Genomic DNA, 16,978 nt, shown 5'->3' with positions numbered 1-16,978 from the left:
ATAAAGTGACACATTACAGTTTTATTGGAGTGATTAGGAAGAAAGACAGGAAGCAAGGTAAAGGAAAGTTTGTATGGGGAAGTAAATTGTTTTAAATTACAGCCTTTTATTCCAATAGGATTTTCTTTTCTATTTGTTGTAAAGACCGATAATCTAAACGGGACTATATATCTGCGCTGAAGAATACACCGCCCTCGGCTCCATCCACTTGAAATGTTGAAATGTTTTTTTGTCTATATTTGTGATGCTACATGACTGTAGCATCACAATGCCTTCACATTGTGCCTGTGGGACCATGGTTTGATGTCTAGCATGGGGTCAGGGGTTTTACTTTCCACATTTAGAGACAATGCACTCCTTAAGTTATGTGTGAAATGAGCTGAAATACACAACAGTTATTACATAATATCTTGGTGGAACCTGGGTGTAATACATTATATATTTTATATTGTGATATAATGTTACACATAACAGTAAACCATTGATCAATAAATGACACGTACATTTCACAAGTTAAGCTTTATTTCCAAGAGACAACTGATGTCACAGTCAGCAGCTTAGTTCAGTCTGTCTTTTATTTTCCTGTATCCAGGAAAAAAAACTCTTAAAACACGATTATACATATCCTAAAGGTGGTTGGTTGCATTTATTTACATGCGATAAAACACAAGAACCGATAGAAATTCACGCTGGCCGCTCGTAATACATGCAGCCAAGATGCACATTGCTCCATTGCCCGCCTGTATTTTAAGTGTCTCCAGGGCTAAATGTTGTCGGCCACAGATACTTCCTATGGGTCCGTGTGGCCAGGCAAAAAGTACTATATATTTATTTAGAAAATTAAGTGTGAATAGTCAATTTAGATCTAACTTCCCAAACGTCCCAAATAAAATATAAAAAAGTGCATGTTTAGCCTTTATTTAATAAACTCCCTAATGTGGTAGGGGGTAATTTTGCACATGGAAACTTGTTATAACAGTAAAAGGAGTTGGGCATTCTGTGGGCCAAGCTAACCTAGTCCACGTAGAGTTGTTCAAGGTGCGTTGATTGTGTGAGGTTTGCCCATCTTGTGTTCGGTTTGTAATGACCTGGCTAGGAAATGCTAGAAAAGAAGCAGTTTCACAAAAGATTGATTGTGAACGCTGCGAGCAGGGTTCGAACCTGCGCGGGGAGACCCCATTGGATTTCAAGTCCAACGCCTTAACCACTCGGCCATCGCAGCTGACAGAGATACTACAGCCACACAGGGTATTAATAGCTGAGCAACACCCGTTGGTACGGACGTTTGAGGTATGCAGTGTAGTATGCAAAACACACGCTTCGCTCGCGAAACTATGGTGTCAATTCATTGCCTGATGTATTGTAGTACATTAGGTAGCTCATTGGCTACCGACTAATCCCAATTCTTATGTCAACATACCAGTTTCAAAGGTGAGTTTTTCAAATCTTTCACTATATTGTTAAACAGTTAAACGTATACTTTATGTAACCGGAGGACACCAGCACAGTCAGATGAGCTCCACTAGTAGCTGCTAGTGAAACAAAAATGCTAGAAAGTAAGACGTTGCATGAAAAACTATTGTCATTCATTGTAAACAATGTTCTCCTGTTCTAGCTATGCTAGCTAGCTCAATGCTAGCGGTGTTTCCAGCTTTTTCATGACTTTACGGATCAACCCTTGTGCTATCTTAGATCAGTGGTCCCCAACCACCGGGCCGCGGACCGGTACCGGGCCGCGGGACACTTGGCACCGGGCCGCGGGAAATTTTGGCACCGGGACGAACAGAAAGAAAAAATAATTTCCATTTTAGTGTTTTTCTCGAAAAAAAAAAACGTTTTATTTTGAAAAGTGACCGGATTCTCTCTGTTACATCCGTCACACTTAACGCACGTCAAAGTCGCGATACACCAAACATCATGTGATACACACCACTAAAATTAAACCCAAACAACCAAAATGAGCAAAAAACAAGGGGAAACGGTCCAATGAAGGGACAGAAGAGCAACCTGCACCCGCTAGAAAACCTGGACAATCCGGAAATCGGCCTGTAACAGGCAGCGGTAAACGTGCTTTGAGCTGCACCTCAAACCCCCCCCCCCCCCCCCCCGGTCCGCGGTAAACGTGTCTTGCGTTGTACCGGTCCGCGGTGACAAAAAGGTTGGGGACCACTGTCTTATATGACCCCATCCTTACATTAACGTGTTATTCCTACCATGATAAAGGTGGAAAGATTTCATGTAATCCATGGACACCAGTGAGGATCACAAATCACTGAAGAAAAAAGGTTCAGAGCACTGTCTAGTGGGTCTAGATGACCCAACTCCCAGAAGTGCCTAGGATAGCACAAGGGTTAAACAAAGTCGATTTTTTACGACAGTGTGTCAGGTTCGGTCATGTCAAACCTGGGAATAATTGCGTTTAAATTGTCACTAGTATTAATCAAATTAATTTTTTTAAGAAGTACATTAATGTATAACCTATAAGGTTTCTCAACATTTCCTTAAGGATTACAGAATCAGAGCAGAGAAAATTGTAGCAGACCAGCAAAAACATGCTTAGTATGATTTTATTGCCCACATTATTCCACAAATAAACATCCATAGAAATATTAGTTATTTTAAAATTAGGTGGTCGTTTTAAAATTGACTAATCCTGTATGTCTGTGTTGTTTTCTATAAGGGCCACTGTTTCGGATGCCATAACATAAAAGGCAGAAATACTGAGCATGCTACGACAAGGCGTGGATGTCTACAACTTCTTAAAGGTCATTGAAACAATTTTAATCTTAATTTTTTTGCTCAGTTTTTTCGGTTAATTGACTTTGCTGTTTTTGGTTTCTGTCAAGATGCAGGCCCCAAAGACTGTGACGTACCCGGTGTGATGCAAAGGCTTTCTGGGCAGGCTCACAGACATCTGTTAACTGAAAGAGAAGTCTTTAAAATAGTTGTCCATTTTGACCACGACTGCATTGACAACATGCCCCGGGCACACTGTCTGATTCCCATTTCTCAGTGCCTGCACAAAAACAGTGACTTTTCCATCAGCTCACCTCAAGTCTTTTGAGGAGTTTTAAAAACAGTTGTTTTAATTTCTCTAAAGCGTGGTGCAGAATTTCACAGAATCTAATGGACTTGATTCTGTGTTTCAAAGATCTTTGCAAAACCCTCAAACAGTCTTTGGTACAAAACATATTTAATGGTCAAACATTAAAAAGTGAAGTTTTATAAAATACCAGTGGTGATTATTAGCCATTTATTTTCTTGGGGGAGGGGGGGGCAGTATTTTGTAAGGCAGATGAGATCTGTTCATATTGTTAGTTTTTGTTGCATCCTACTGTGATGACAAGCATAGATCAGTACGGACATGTAAATGTCTTGGCCATCATTTTCCCATGTCCCACAAGGGTTGAACAGTAGGGACAGTGGAGACAGGTCTGTGTCAGAGAGAGGACAAGCCACAGAGGGAACAACTCCAACAGTTTCCTGCTCTGCCTGGTTTAAGTTAGACTGTCGTCGAATGTCCACAGCATCCTGCATATATATACACCTTAGATGAAACTCAGTAGCTGCATTTTGTGACAGTTAACTTTCTGTGAATCTGCAATATTTAAGGTTGAGAATAAAATGGTTTTGGAAGAAAGTTCTGGTACCTCAAATAAAAAAACATAAAAATAGGCGTCACTATTTTTACTGTATGAATCATGTTCAAGGGCATTGACTGTAAATTTACAAATACTAATTTTTGGCACAGCAATATGTAATGTTGCTATGTTGTTCAATTCCCTCAGTCTGTAATCCCTAATGTTGAGAAACCTTATAGGTTATACATTAATGTACTTGTTATTTTTTTTTTTTGATTAATCCTAGTGACAATTCAAGGGCAATTATTCCCAGGTTTGACATGACCGATCCTGACACTCGTAAAAAATCGTTCAGTCCCAAAGCGAGCAGCTCTGGTGGTTCTGGCAGAGGAGTCTTCACTGGAGCAGAAGAAACTGGTGAAAAAAGACAGTCAGAAACAGACAGGACGCTGCAGCAGAGTAAAGCTGACAAAGGATCCTCAACACTCACCTGCATGTGTAGCAGCAGGACAGCTGGACCTCTCAGGATAGTCTGGATTCAGATCAACAGAAATATCCATCACTAATGCCCAAATCATTGACAGTTCTTTGTTAGTAATTGTGCAAAACACTCAAAACCATGAAAGAAAACATGCTCAATAGAACAGGTGTGGTATGAAAATCAATAAATGAATCATTAGTTTCATTATGAAAACACACACACTTAACTGGACAAAGTGAGTTTCTAGTTTGAAGACGTTCCTCTCATCCCAGCTGTTATCCTCACTGCTGGAGTTTCAGTCCTCATGTTCAACAATGACGGGACTTGAAATGTCTTCAAATTAGAGACTTTGTCCTGTTAATTTTATTTTTGCTTACATGAGACTTTAACTTCAGTTCTAATAACGATTGGATCTAATCTGGCCCAAGATTGTTGTTTTTTCTTCCTGTAAAATCCTTACCATTAACACGATGTGGAAACAGCGCCCCCAGAATTCGCTAGTGGTCAATAAGTGTATTACATCAGTAGTGTTAAGAACTACCACAGAGAATAAATGGGAAAAGTTAAGGTTCGGGCCTGACAAATACCTGTAACATGGAACAGCCAATCAGATTGTAGCTTGTGTAGCGCTGTCCAAGAAGACAAATCCTTTGGTCCCGAGTTCGAACCCCAGTTAGAGTGAAGTCAGTCAGAAGATCTGGTTTAATAAATGTTATTTATGTTAAGCTGAAAATGACATTTCAGGATTATAATTTTCCACTTCTATCCTGTCTTTGCTTGTGCCAAATAACAGTCATTATCTGTTGCTCATTTCAATTACAACCATGCTTCATTAACATATTAACATGTAATAAATAAATAAAACAGTATTTACCACAAAATGTATCAAAAAGTTCAACCATGTATTTACAATTAAAGGGCAGACAGATTTAACCAAGCAAAACATTAATACAAGTACTTTAAATGTGTAAAGTGAATTGAGGAAGTAGTAAATATATTTGCTTTTTCTATCAAAACTAAACAATTCAAGAATAAATATGTAAGAAAACTGTATTCACAAAATACATTTCACAAACTATATTACAAATATTTTCACATTGAAGGATAACATCAGGAGTCTTATCATAATCAGTGTGTGTGACCATGAATGCAGCCTTTAACTCTGTCAAAAAATGGCCTGACAGCAAAGTCTGCAAATGACATCCTGGGGTCGGTAAGGCGTTCTGTTGCATAGATCGGGTGTACTTTTAGGACCAGTAGAAGTATTTCACATCCCCAGACTGATAAAAAAAGGAACAGAAGATTCATCCCCAAGGTAACGAGACTTTGGCTGCCCACAAGGAAGACAGTTGTGTCATCTTTTTCCAGGTTTCTGCTGTTGTTACTGCATACTTACAATCTCCTTCACCATCATTTTTTCAACATCAGTCTTAGTTAGAGGAGCTTCATCTGGTTTAATGCTGGGGGGGGGGTTCACTGGAGCAGGAGGGAGAGTCACAACAGGTACAGTGACAGTTTCACTTCCTTGAGTGAGTTTATGCCACAGCTGCTGGGTCTCCAAAAGTTTTACAGTAAATGATGTTCTGAGGTGGGTTACGCCACAAGGAGATCATATTCATTGCAGGTCTCACAGGTGGAGACCCAGGCCACAGTCCTAAGGCTTCCATCTGTGTTTTCATCCAGATCCTCTGCTGTGGAGAGCAGTTCCAGCTGCTAACATCTTGGTCATAGCATGGAAGTGGTGGAGTAGCAGGCGTTGGCTGAAAGTGAGCAGGAGGAGGAGCTGCAGACTGAGCTAAGGTTCTTCCAACGACTGCTGCAAAAATGACATGAGTTGTTAAATAAACAATATTATCACAAAGTCCAAATGAATACAGTACTTAGCTTTTTTTTGTCAAGACTTATTGCACTGACTGTAGGTTTTATCCTGCACTCTTCTTAAAGAGGCACCGTTCTACTTTGAGACAGTTCCAAAACGAGCAACTTTGGTGGTTCTGGCAGAGGAGTCTTCACTGGAGCAGAAGAAACTGGTGAAAAAAGACAGTCAGAAACAGACAGGACGCTGCAGCAGAGTAAAGCTGACAAAGGATCCTCAACACTCACCTGCATGTGTAGCAGCAGGACAGCTGGACCTCTCAGGATAGTCTGGATTCAGATCAACAGAAATATCCATCACTAATGCCCAAATCATTGACAGTTCTTTGTTAGTAATTGTGCAAAACACTCAAAACCATGAAAGAAAACATGCTCAATAGAACAGGTGTGGTATGAAAATCAATAAATGAATCATTAGTTTCATTATGAAAACACACACACTTAACTGGACAAAGTGAGTTTCTAGTTTGAAGACGTTCCTCTCATCCCAGCTGTTATCCTCACTGCTGGAGTTTCAGTCCTCATGTTCAACAATGACGGGAATAGAAATGTCTTCAAATTAGAGACTTTGTCCTGTTAATTTTATTTTTGCTTACATGAGACTTTAACTTCAGTTCTAATAACGATTGGATCTAATCTGGCCCAAGATTGTTGTTTTTTCTTCCTGTAAAATCCTTACCATTAACACGATGTGGAAACAGCGCCCCCAGAATTCGCTAGTGGTCAATAAGTGTATTACATCCGTAGTGTTAAGAACTACCATAGAGAATGAATGGGAAAAGTTAAGAGTTAAGCTTCACCATATGGCCATCGGAGTCATTGTATCAAGAACTACTACGAGGAGTGACTAGTTAACGTTTTTATGATACCTGCCTATGTGTTTCCGTAGTGTAGTGGTTATCACGTTCGCCTCACACGCGAAAGGTCCCCGGTTCGAAACCGGGCGGAAACAACTTTTTTTCTTTTCTTATTAACATAAGAAAAAAGGGCCTTGATCAATAACGTTTTGGTTGAATTCTCCCTTAACCCTTGTGCTATCCTATAGGGTCAAGATGACCATTGACGTGTTATCCCTACCATGACAAAGGTGGATTACGGTGGAGAGGATTTCATGTAATCACTGGAAACCAGTGAAGATCACAAATCATTGAAAAAATAAAAAACGTTCAGCGCACCGTCTTGTGGGTCTGGATGACCCCACTCCCAATGTTAAATAGCCTAGAATAGCACAAGGGTTAAGATGAATATTGTAAAACAAAAAAGACTAACATGTTTTAGCTTGGAGTATTCATATTTGTCTTTTTTCTTTGATTGTTTCAATCAACAAAAGGGTCGTTTTAAGTTAATCAAAAGTTTATTCATCCAGTCGTGATTTCTATTGTCATTAAAAAAGAAAAAACAGTTGTTTCCGCCCGGTTTCGAACCGGGGACCTTTCGCGTGTTAGGCGAACGTGATAACCACTACACTACGGAAACACATAGGCAGCCAGCCTGAACACGTCCTCAAGTCAATCTCCAGTCCGAGTCACCCTGTTGGACTTTACTTTCTCCGCGCGGACGCAAAAGGTCCCTGGTTAGCAACCGGGCCAGGGCTCCAGACTGCGACCATTTGGTCGCATTTTGCGACCAAAATTTGAGAGTGTACGACTGAATTTTACATCCAGTCGCACATGTGCTACCAGTAAATTTGCCTCCCCCACCCTCCGTATTTTTTAGACATTAAACGTGGAAGGGGCACCTCAATGATCAATGAAATGAGCAATAAAATCATCAATGAGACGCGAGCGCACACGCACGCAGACAGACAGACACACACACTCGCGCAAATACTCATGAGAGCGCACACTCGCGTGTCATTGAGTGATGCCTGAGGCGGCCAATGCGTGTGAGAAGAATAGGGAAGGTCACTGCAAGTGGCTAAAATATGTGGAGGGGCGGGGCCCAGAGATAATCGAGTGTGCGTAAACATCGGTGGGAAGGAAACGGTGACAAATATCATCACAACCTGATGTGCGTCTGAGCTATGAGTAAGCGAACTGTTGATTTGTTCTTCTGACCTGCGGCTAGTGTACTAGTGCCAGAGTGTACAGCAGGGGTCTCAAACTCGCGAAGCAAACCACAGCTCTCATCACGCACGGCTGTTACGGCAGCACAACACTCCCGCGGGAGATGGTCAGCTGAGGAGTATAAATGTCCCACACGTTCATGCGTGACAGCTAACGGGGCTCTAACATTAAACACGTGTGAGCGACACTGTTTAATGTTGTGATATTATATCTTTTATAATTATTTTACTGTTTTGTAATGTATGTAGAATTTTTTTAATCAGTTGGTATTTTAAATTATTTTAATTGATCAGTGAACTACAATAAACCCATCAGGACACATGTCCCATAATACATTGTTTTGTAGTCTGTAGGGCAGCTTTCAGTCAGTTCAGTGCTAAATTTCCAGCTGCAATCACTCAGGTTGGGGTCTTGCTTCCGCCCCTTTCTGGTGATATTTTTGTTTTGATTGACAGGTGATGTTAGAGTAAAAACAAAAATATGTCTCACACTGGGTGATCTGTGCAGCGTTGCGTCCATCTGTGTCATCTCAAATTATTGTGCATCTTGGCTGCACCTATTTGGTGTCGCCAACATGAATTTCCATCCCCTAATATTTACATACATTTAAGTATTGTTTGAAACTGTGAAATGACCGAAAGGTTACTACGGTAATCACTTGTTACTAAAAGCTTTTTTTATTCTAAATTTATGGTATTTTGTTTACTTATTTGTACTGTCATGACAGCAATGGTGCCGTCAGTTTACCTCGTTTCATCTTCAAAAGTGCAGAATAAAATGTGACACTGAATTAGAAACAGCACATTGTAATGTCTGCATCTATTATTAAAGTATTTATTCGTAATACATTGAGAATTAGTAGATCTGGTTAGAATGCTGATTTAAGGTATGCGCCCCTAAATTTTCTGGTTGTGCCCCTAAAATTTTCAGTTGGGGGCCACAGTGCTCCTAGTGAAAAAAGTTAGTCTGGAGCCCTGCGGGCAGAAACAGTCTATTAATATTTTCATTGAACATGGTTTAAAAAATACGACTAGATCAACAACTTCACTTTTAATGGATCTAAAAACGCCTTGAGTAGAGGCGTTTATAGATGAAAGTAGTTCATGAAATTAAAAAAACAAAGAAACATGTTTCACCCAATTTTGTTTGTCTTGTTTGATAAATTTCCTTCAATAAAGTTTTATGGTTTGTATTTAATACACACGATCAGTTTTACAAAAGTTATCATCGAACTACAAATCTCACAGATAACACAGATTTTTTTTTAAATCAATCTGCAATTAATGTTTAAAATACTCCATAGAAATGATGCTTGTGGTAATCTATCACATGACCGAGAAGAGCGCCTTGGCCTGCGTCAAGAGTGACATATATGTAAGAGAGAATTGGTCAATTTTTAAAAATAAAACATCTTTCAGATTCCATAATAAATAAAACGGAAGCCATGCAAGATATTTATTCTTTCTGTGCGGCCCGGTACCAAATGACCCGGTTGGGGACAGCTGGTCAAAGATAGCGGTAGAGCACATTAACAGGCAGCAACCCCACCCCCTCTTCCCAATTGTTTTACGACAGCTAACCGAATTTTTATGTGGCTGTTTTGAGATCTGCTCATAGCCCAAAGGCCGGTACACACCGGGACGAATTTCGCCCGCGATATTCGCCGACGTTTAACGCCTTGTGACTAAACAAAGGGCGCCAATGTGAGTGTGCACACCGACGCGAAAAAACGCCACCCGTCAAAGCGTCACTTTTTAAAAACCGCCTCAGGTTCGTTTTTTAGGTTTGACGCGCTGCGTCAAAAACTATACGACCAATGAGAACGGCGCTTTTGCACACATGTCTGGAGCTTCTGAAGTTACAGTAAAACACAACTTGGGGGCGCTCAAACATAAAACTGCCTTTCTGAGCACATACCAGCGAAGAAGATAGACGCCAAGTAGCATCTACACTGCCGCGAAGAAATAATGACGGATATTCTCAAATATCCCCGAACCAAGCACCAGTTGGAGCAACTGGTGCTTGAAATATTCATGTTTTCTTTGTATGATTCTGACAAGCGCGTAAATACTTGCTCTCTTCTTCTGAGTGAAAAGCGACTTTAAGAAACGTAAAGTTGCACAGCACCACCTTGTGTACAGTAGTATTTCGGTTTTACATTAAGCGCCAACTAATGTCAGGGAACGAAATTTCATGTTCGCTCGGCTCATCGTCAGCGGAAATCGCCTGGGTGTGAACACAAAAAACGTGGCGAAAAACGCTGGCGAATAACGCCTGGCGAATATTCGTCCCGGTGTGTACGGGCCTTAAGAGATGGCCCTAAATCAGTGCTTCTCAATTACTTTTTGCCAGGGCCCCCCCTAGGAAAAAGAAGATGTTTCAGACATCAATATTTTCACACTTTTCTCTTGTTTAAATTCTCCAAACTTCACTGAAATTAAGTCTTAGATCTGAGAATGAGAAAACAATTATCTGAGAGTATAATTTTTAAACTGTTACAGTGAAATGGGAATGATGTTTTTGGTTATTTTGCCATTTTTTTATTTACCGCAAATGATATTGTTATCGCAATATTAATCTCTAATATCGCATATCGCAAATTTTCCTCATATCGTCCAGCCCTAATTGCGATCAATGATTTCTGTAGATCTGAATAGCTCTGTGTTTCTGTAGAGGAGACAATGCACAGAGGAGATTGATTGACAAGAGAGCAATAGAAATAAGGAAAAATTAAAATGGTTGTCTGGCAAATAATATTTGGTTGTCCTCCCCAAATTTTGGTTGTCCTTCGATACCAATATTCAACAGCAATGAAACCTAGATGTCAGTACTTACATCTTTATTTCTTCTATACATCTAATATCAAAAGCCTTTTATGATGGACATTAAAAAAAACTCTTTAAATATTAAAAACAAACATTTTACTAAATATTAAAGCATCAGGTTACACAAAGTATTGCCAATAATTTGAAATTAATATCTTTATAACTAGTATCTTTACACAGATTTAAATAAATTGGTTCTTTTGTTTCTATAATGGTTGCTTAAAGAATATAAAATACAAAGACTAACTAAAAATTAGAATGTCAATCCCATGGAAGAAGATTTTTTTGTTTTATTGTTTTAAATCTTCTGTTTATGGGCTAATAATTTTGAACGTGTTTTCAACACATTTATTTGAATAATCTTTATTGAAGTGCACATGTAGAAACAGAAAGGATTCGCTAGCATGCACGCACTTCGTTTGTAAGTACAAAGAATTTGCTGCACATGTCTCAATTCAGAGGTTGCCAAAAACTAACCCTAGAAACATGAAAAATAGTCGAAAAATACCAAAATGTTGAATAAAAGACCAGGTTGTCAGACGGACAACCATCAGGTTCATTTTTGGTTGTCCTCCGTGAAATCTAGTTGTCTCGGACAACAGGATAACTGCTTATTTCGAACGCTGCAAGGTCTCCAGCCAATCAGGACACAGAACAGAGCCACATGTGCCTTTTCTAACCCTCCATTGAGGCTACTTGGCTTGGAGGGAAAAGGATAACTATTTGATAAACTAGTTTTGGTTCATTTGTCAAGTTATCATTTAATTTCAGATCTTCAAGTTGTCATAGAAAAAAAAATATTTTTTTATTTGAAAAAATTACCTTAAAAGCACACATTATATTCTTCTGCACATGCCCCTACAGGGAGACCAACGCTTATTTTTAAGAAACCCGTTCACAAAAAGTGGTTGGCACCAGAGATCCAACAGGTTGTGAAAATATCTCCAGCACACTGCTTAATGCTGATGACAGTTAGGCCACAGGAGGGGCTGCTGACCACTGCTGCAGCAGAAGCAGGACATGCAAAAACTCACATGGACAGTCATCTCAGAAATAAGAAAAATCTAGCCAAGCAAAAAAGATAAGAAAATTAAAAATCAGCCAGGAGCATTAACAGCCAGGCCTCTCTCATGTCAGAAAAACTGATTTAGTGCAGCAACCAGCGTGTTCAAAATGTCTGCAGCAGAAGAAAAACGTCTGACCTCTTACTGTGCAGCTGCTAGTTACATTTTATTACAATTAAGATTTTTATCTGAACTAATGTTTCACTTTCAAGAATATATGCTGAAATATTAGAGAATAGCATTTTTTCCAGAGGTATTTTATTTTTTTACTTTGGAGAAAAGCAAACATGTTCATAAAAATAAGACACCCTTTGAAAATTAAAATTAATTCATTAGAAATTCCTTCTTCTGTTAAAAACGTAGAAGTCTATTTTTGTGAACTAAAATTATTTTATTCTTACTTCTGGTAATCTATTCCAAAACACTAGTACAGAATAAAATAATGTGTTTTAAATATGCAATTTAAAAATGTCTTAAATTTTAATGAACTCTTTTAATGTCTTAAAAAAAAACATTTTATAAAATAAATGCTTTACCTTCGACTTTTCATGTGCAACTTATAAACTTTTGTTTTTTAGACTGAAAGTACGTTTTTATGCAATTAAGAAATTTTTAGCTCCAACTGAATGAAAGCAATAACAATAAGCATTGAACAACAGTTAGATATATATAAAATCACTGAGCAACAACACAATCAAAGAGACAATACCATGTGCAATAAAGCAAAACTCAATTTTCACAACAGCAGAAATATAAAAGTACAAGCATTCTCCTCTCAGATACTACTATGTTCAGGTCCTTCCATACGGACTAGCTAACGTTCGCTAGCTAGCTTCAGAAAAAAAACGGCCATCCTTTGATGTTAAGCTAACCCCAACAACAAGAAACAAACGACTACTAAAATTACACAAATGCTACACAACATCAGAAAAAATATAAAGCACACGCATTTTCATTTCAAATACGTCTGAGCTTTTAATAAAACGCTTACCTTATCGTCCTAAAAAAATTGGAACCGGAGCAAAAGGCGTACGTCCTGAAGAGAAGACGAGAAGAAAAAAAAAGGGGGAAGAGTGACAAAAAACGGAAGAAAACCAGAGATAAAGTTAAATCCTGTTTTGGTCCGAGTAGCAGGCAGTAGAAATCTTTCTTCAAGGGAAAACCAGTCGCTCCTTTGGATTCAGAGGAAAAACCTTTCTCATAGAAGTCTGACAAAACCATCCGTTCGCTCTGTGTGAAAAGGGAACAAAGTAATCTACCTAGTTCCAGATAGTTCAATGATTATGGACCAATCACAGACAGCCTCACCAAGAAGTTTGGACCTGATTGGCCATATCTTGGAAAACGGGCGAAACCATTTTACCATTTATTTACATTTTAAAGGGGACAAAAAACTTAAGTTCAAAAAACTGCATCTATGTTTTCCCACCTAAAATCCTGATTACTATTTTCAAGTTAAAGAAATAACCACCTGTGTATTTAAAAACGATAATTATAGATTTTTTTTATTGGTTAAATTTGTTTCCCTAAAATTTGGATGACTATTTTTAAGTAACAAGTATTTTTTATCTCATCTTAAAAAATAAATACCCACTTGTTCAAATTCAATGAGGATGGACTACTCATTTAGTTATCCTTCAAAAACTGATGGTTTTCTTCAATTCTGGCCCTACATTATGTTTTTAACACGTTCACACACAGAACGTTTTTTGAATTCTTAAAAAAAAGTGTAAATTGTTACCACATAAGTTTGTAAGCTACATGAGCTTTTGTGAGTGTTTCATATTTATTATTGTAGGTTATGGGAAGCATTCAAGCATCTTAACTCAGTGAGAAAATGACAAAATACCACGTTGACTTGATTTATTAATATCACAAAGAACACAGGTTTCAGTGACAGATAATTGCTTTCCTATCCCGTCTCTGCTGATCCTCACAGCATCTCCTCATCAGCTCAGTCATCTCCTGCTCCAGCTCTTCCTGAAGACCTTTGACTCGCCTCACTTCAGTTAGCTGTTGGAATCTTATCTTGTTCTTCACTTCACCTCTTCCTGCTTCTCAGGGCTTTCTGCTGCAGAGGAGACGGTGTTATGTTCTTCCACAGATCAGAGAGAACAGATTCTGATCAGTGCGACAGAACATCTTCATCACCTCGTCATGACTGGAGCAGATGTTCTCCTGGGGGTTCTTGGAAGGTTCCACCAGCTTATGTTTCTTAAGTGCAGCAACATCCAAATGAGGCTGAAGGTGTTCCTCCCAGGAAAGAGTAAGGCAGGTCAGACAGGACTTCAGGGCGTGTCGTTTTTTCCAGTGCAGACGTTGCAGGCCACATCTTCTGCTCCAGCATCATGATGTTCAGCAGCTTTATTTCTGCAACATTTTCAGACAAAAAAACAAGTCTCAAAAAATCATATTATGAGGGAGATGGAAAAGCCACATAGTTCTTAGCTTATAAGTTGGACAATCAGATAGTTGAAATATCTATTTCCTCCAGACAAACCATTCAATACCATCACCAAAGAATGTCAAAGTAAAAGAGGAAGATTTCTTTTAGTAAGACCCTGCCACTTTGTTCTCCTCAGAACAAGGACAAAACTTTAGAAAAGAAAACATCCACAAAGACATTCATGCAACAATAAATCCCATCAGGTGAGAAGGGAAGAGCAGGAAAGCTGCAGGATCAGATGTCATCTGCCCCCAGCTGCTCAGGAACTTTGCTGACCATCTCTGTGATGTACTCACATGTACACTATAGTACCAAAAGTATTCGCTCACCTGCCTTGACTCACATGAACTGAAGTGCCGTCCCATCCTTAACCCTTAGAGTTCAATACGATGTGGCTCCACCTTCTGCAGCTATTACAGCTTCAACTCTCGTGGGAATGATGTCCACAAGGTTGACGAGTGTTTCTAGGAATTCCTGACCATTCTTCCAAAAGGTCATTGGTGAGGTCACACACTGATGTTGGTGGAGAAGGCCTGGCTCTCAGTCTCCTCTCTAATTCACCCCAAACGTGTTCTATTTGGTTCAGGTCAGGATTCTGTGCAGGTCAGTCCAGTTCAGCCACACCAGACTCTGTCCTCCATGTCTTCATGGACCTTGTTGGAAGAGGAATGGATCCAGTCCAAACTGCAGCACCTGGCAGATGGTGGAAGATTCTTAGAGGCAGAAACACACATCATGACAGTGACAATGAAAAACACAAACGTCCTCATAATATCATTTCCTATCAATGAAAAGAGAACAGCAGCAGAGTGTACCTGTCCTCTGGAGCTGCAACAATGTTTGCTGGGGTCGACGATTTCAAGTCAGAGAAATATGAGGGAATGTTCAGCTTCTTCAAACATTTAGTTTGTTGCAGCAAAAGTTGGAACATGTGAGCAGGATCCAGCTTCATGTCCTGACTAGCAGACAGCAAAGAGCTGCCCTGAGACCGTTCACTGCAGTCAGACCAGCATCCCTCACTGTCTCTGACGTCACACACAGCCGCCCCCCCCTCTGAAAGACCACCAGTCTGCTGGCTTTAACGCTCACATCTGCAGACGTGGAGCCCCGCCTTCTCCGTTTCAGAGACCCCCACCTGCCCTGATCCACACGCTTCAACGTCATCAACCCCTCCTGCCAGACATGCATCACCGTCACCCACCAAACCCCCAGACACACCCGAATCCCAATACTCTGAGGGCTCCGCCCCCCCTCATCCACACAAACAGTAGTGGAAGCCTGACCACCATCAAACACGCCACTGATGGAGATAAAGCGTGTTCACCTGCTCAACCCTCTCCACAAACAAAACAACAATTCAGAGTTTTCTTGGGGAGACCAAAGAAAAATGCATTGCAATGGTCAATGCAAGAAGTGACCAGATTATGAACTAAGATGGAGGCGGAGTGGACGGTGAGAGAGGGGCAGAGACGGTTAATATTGCGAAGATGAAAGTATGCAGACCGAGTAATGTTATTGATGTGAGACTGAAATGATAATGTACTGTCAAGGATGACACCAAGACTCTTTACCAGAGGGGAGGGGAAAACTGGAGAGGAATCGATGGAAAGTGTAAAATTTGGAGCTTTGGAAAGGGTGGATTTTGAACCTACGAGGAGTAATTTGGTTTTATCGCTGTTAAGTTTGAGGAAGTTTGAGGTGAACCAGGTTTTTATTTCAGACAGGCAGGAGGATAGGGAGGCAGGTGGAAGAGAAGAGTTCGGTTTACTCTACAGATAGAGCTGAGTGTCATCCACAAAACAGTGAAAATCAATGCTGAACTTACGGAACATATTCCCAAGGGGTAGGTAGGAAATGAAAAGGAAGGGACCGAGAACAGAACCTTGAGGAACACCAGAGAAAATGAGTGAGGGTTGAGATTTAAAAGAATTCAGTTGGATAAACTGAGTGCGGCTTGTGAAATCTGAATGAAACCAGCGAAGGGGGGTGGACTTGATACCGAGAGCTGAAAGTCTGTGGAGGAGGATGGAGTGGGATATGGTATCAAATGCCGTGCTCAAGTCAAGAAGGATGAGGATGGTGATGAGTCCAGAATCAGCTGCTAGGAGAAGGTCATTTGTGATTTTTATTAGGGCCGTTTCAGTGCAATGAAGGGGACGAAAACCAGATTGAAAGGGTTCAAAGAGATCATTTTGCTTGAGATGATGGTGAAGTTGGGAGGCGACTATTTTTTCGAGAATTTTGGAGATGAAGGGGAGGTTAGAAATAGGACGGAGATTATGAAAGGAATTGGGGTGTGATCCTGGTTTTTTAAGGATGGGTTTAACAGCAGCGGTCTTGAGGAGTGAGGGAACAATTCCGGATGTCAATGAGGAGTGGATAATAGCAGAAATGAGTGCAAGAAGAGAAGGAAGGCAGGATTTAACCAGGGATGTTGGGAGGGGATCGAGCAGATGTCCGCTCTCACGCAGGTGAACCCATCCAGTTCAATGTAGCTGTCACGTGTCTGCACACGGAGCCAGTGTATCTCTACAACATCCATACATGGTCTTATCACCCTCTCATATTGGACAAAATATTATCTGAGCTTCTTCATCCACTAAATCATCTTCAAATGGACACGCCATGCTCCTTCACCTC

At 40.1% G+C, this 16,978-nt stretch overlaps 3 long non-coding RNA genes and 3 other non-coding genes across 8 annotated transcripts; 2 read left to right on the top strand and 4 right to left on the bottom strand.

The window, feature by feature from the left end:
• The first annotated feature begins 598 nt into the window (after window positions 1-598).
• LOC105355673 lies at window positions 599-3,674 on the top strand. Its single transcript, XR_910025.3, has 3 exons — window positions 599-1,431; window positions 2,681-2,765; window positions 2,847-3,674. It is a non-coding gene; the product is annotated as an uncharacterized LOC105355673 (long non-coding RNA).
• Window positions 1,141-1,222, bottom strand: trnas-uga. Its single transcript has one exon. It is a non-coding gene; the product is annotated as a tRNA-Ser (tRNA).
• Window positions 3,675-3,765: 91 nt separating the features above from the next.
• Window positions 3,766-13,156, bottom strand: LOC111948669. The gene is made up of 4 exons (XR_002874641.1): window positions 12,884-13,156; window positions 6,166-6,207; window positions 4,072-6,089; window positions 3,766-3,995 (listed from the first exon to the last, which is right to left on the bottom strand). It is a non-coding gene; the product is annotated as an uncharacterized LOC111948669 (long non-coding RNA).
• Window positions 6,817-6,889, top strand: trnav-cac. The gene has a single exon. It is a non-coding gene; the product is annotated as a tRNA-Val (tRNA).
• On the bottom strand, window positions 7,341-7,413 carry trnav-aac. The gene has a single exon. It is a non-coding gene; the product is annotated as a tRNA-Val (tRNA).
• Window positions 13,157-13,738: 582 nt separating the features above from the next.
• Window positions 13,739-16,884, bottom strand: LOC105355671. Of its 3 annotated transcripts, none has more exons than XR_002874670.1 (3): window positions 14,668-16,884; window positions 14,044-14,262; window positions 13,739-13,963 (listed from the first exon to the last, which is right to left on the bottom strand). It is a non-coding gene; the product is annotated as an uncharacterized LOC105355671 (long non-coding RNA). The 3 variants fall into 3 exon arrangements; XR_002874671.1 differs by having other exon boundaries at window positions 13,739-13,960; XR_002874669.1 differs by having other exon boundaries at window positions 13,739-14,262.
• Between the last annotated feature and the right edge of the window lie 94 nt (window positions 16,885-16,978).

This window comes from Oryzias latipes, chromosome 14, assembly GCF_002234675.1.
Source record: "Oryzias latipes chromosome 14, ASM223467v1".
NCBI lineage: Eukaryota > Metazoa > Chordata > Actinopteri > Beloniformes > Adrianichthyidae > Oryzias > Oryzias latipes.
The sequence above is the reverse complement of the archived record's forward strand: the minus strand, read 5'-3'. Positions and strand labels throughout refer to the sequence as shown.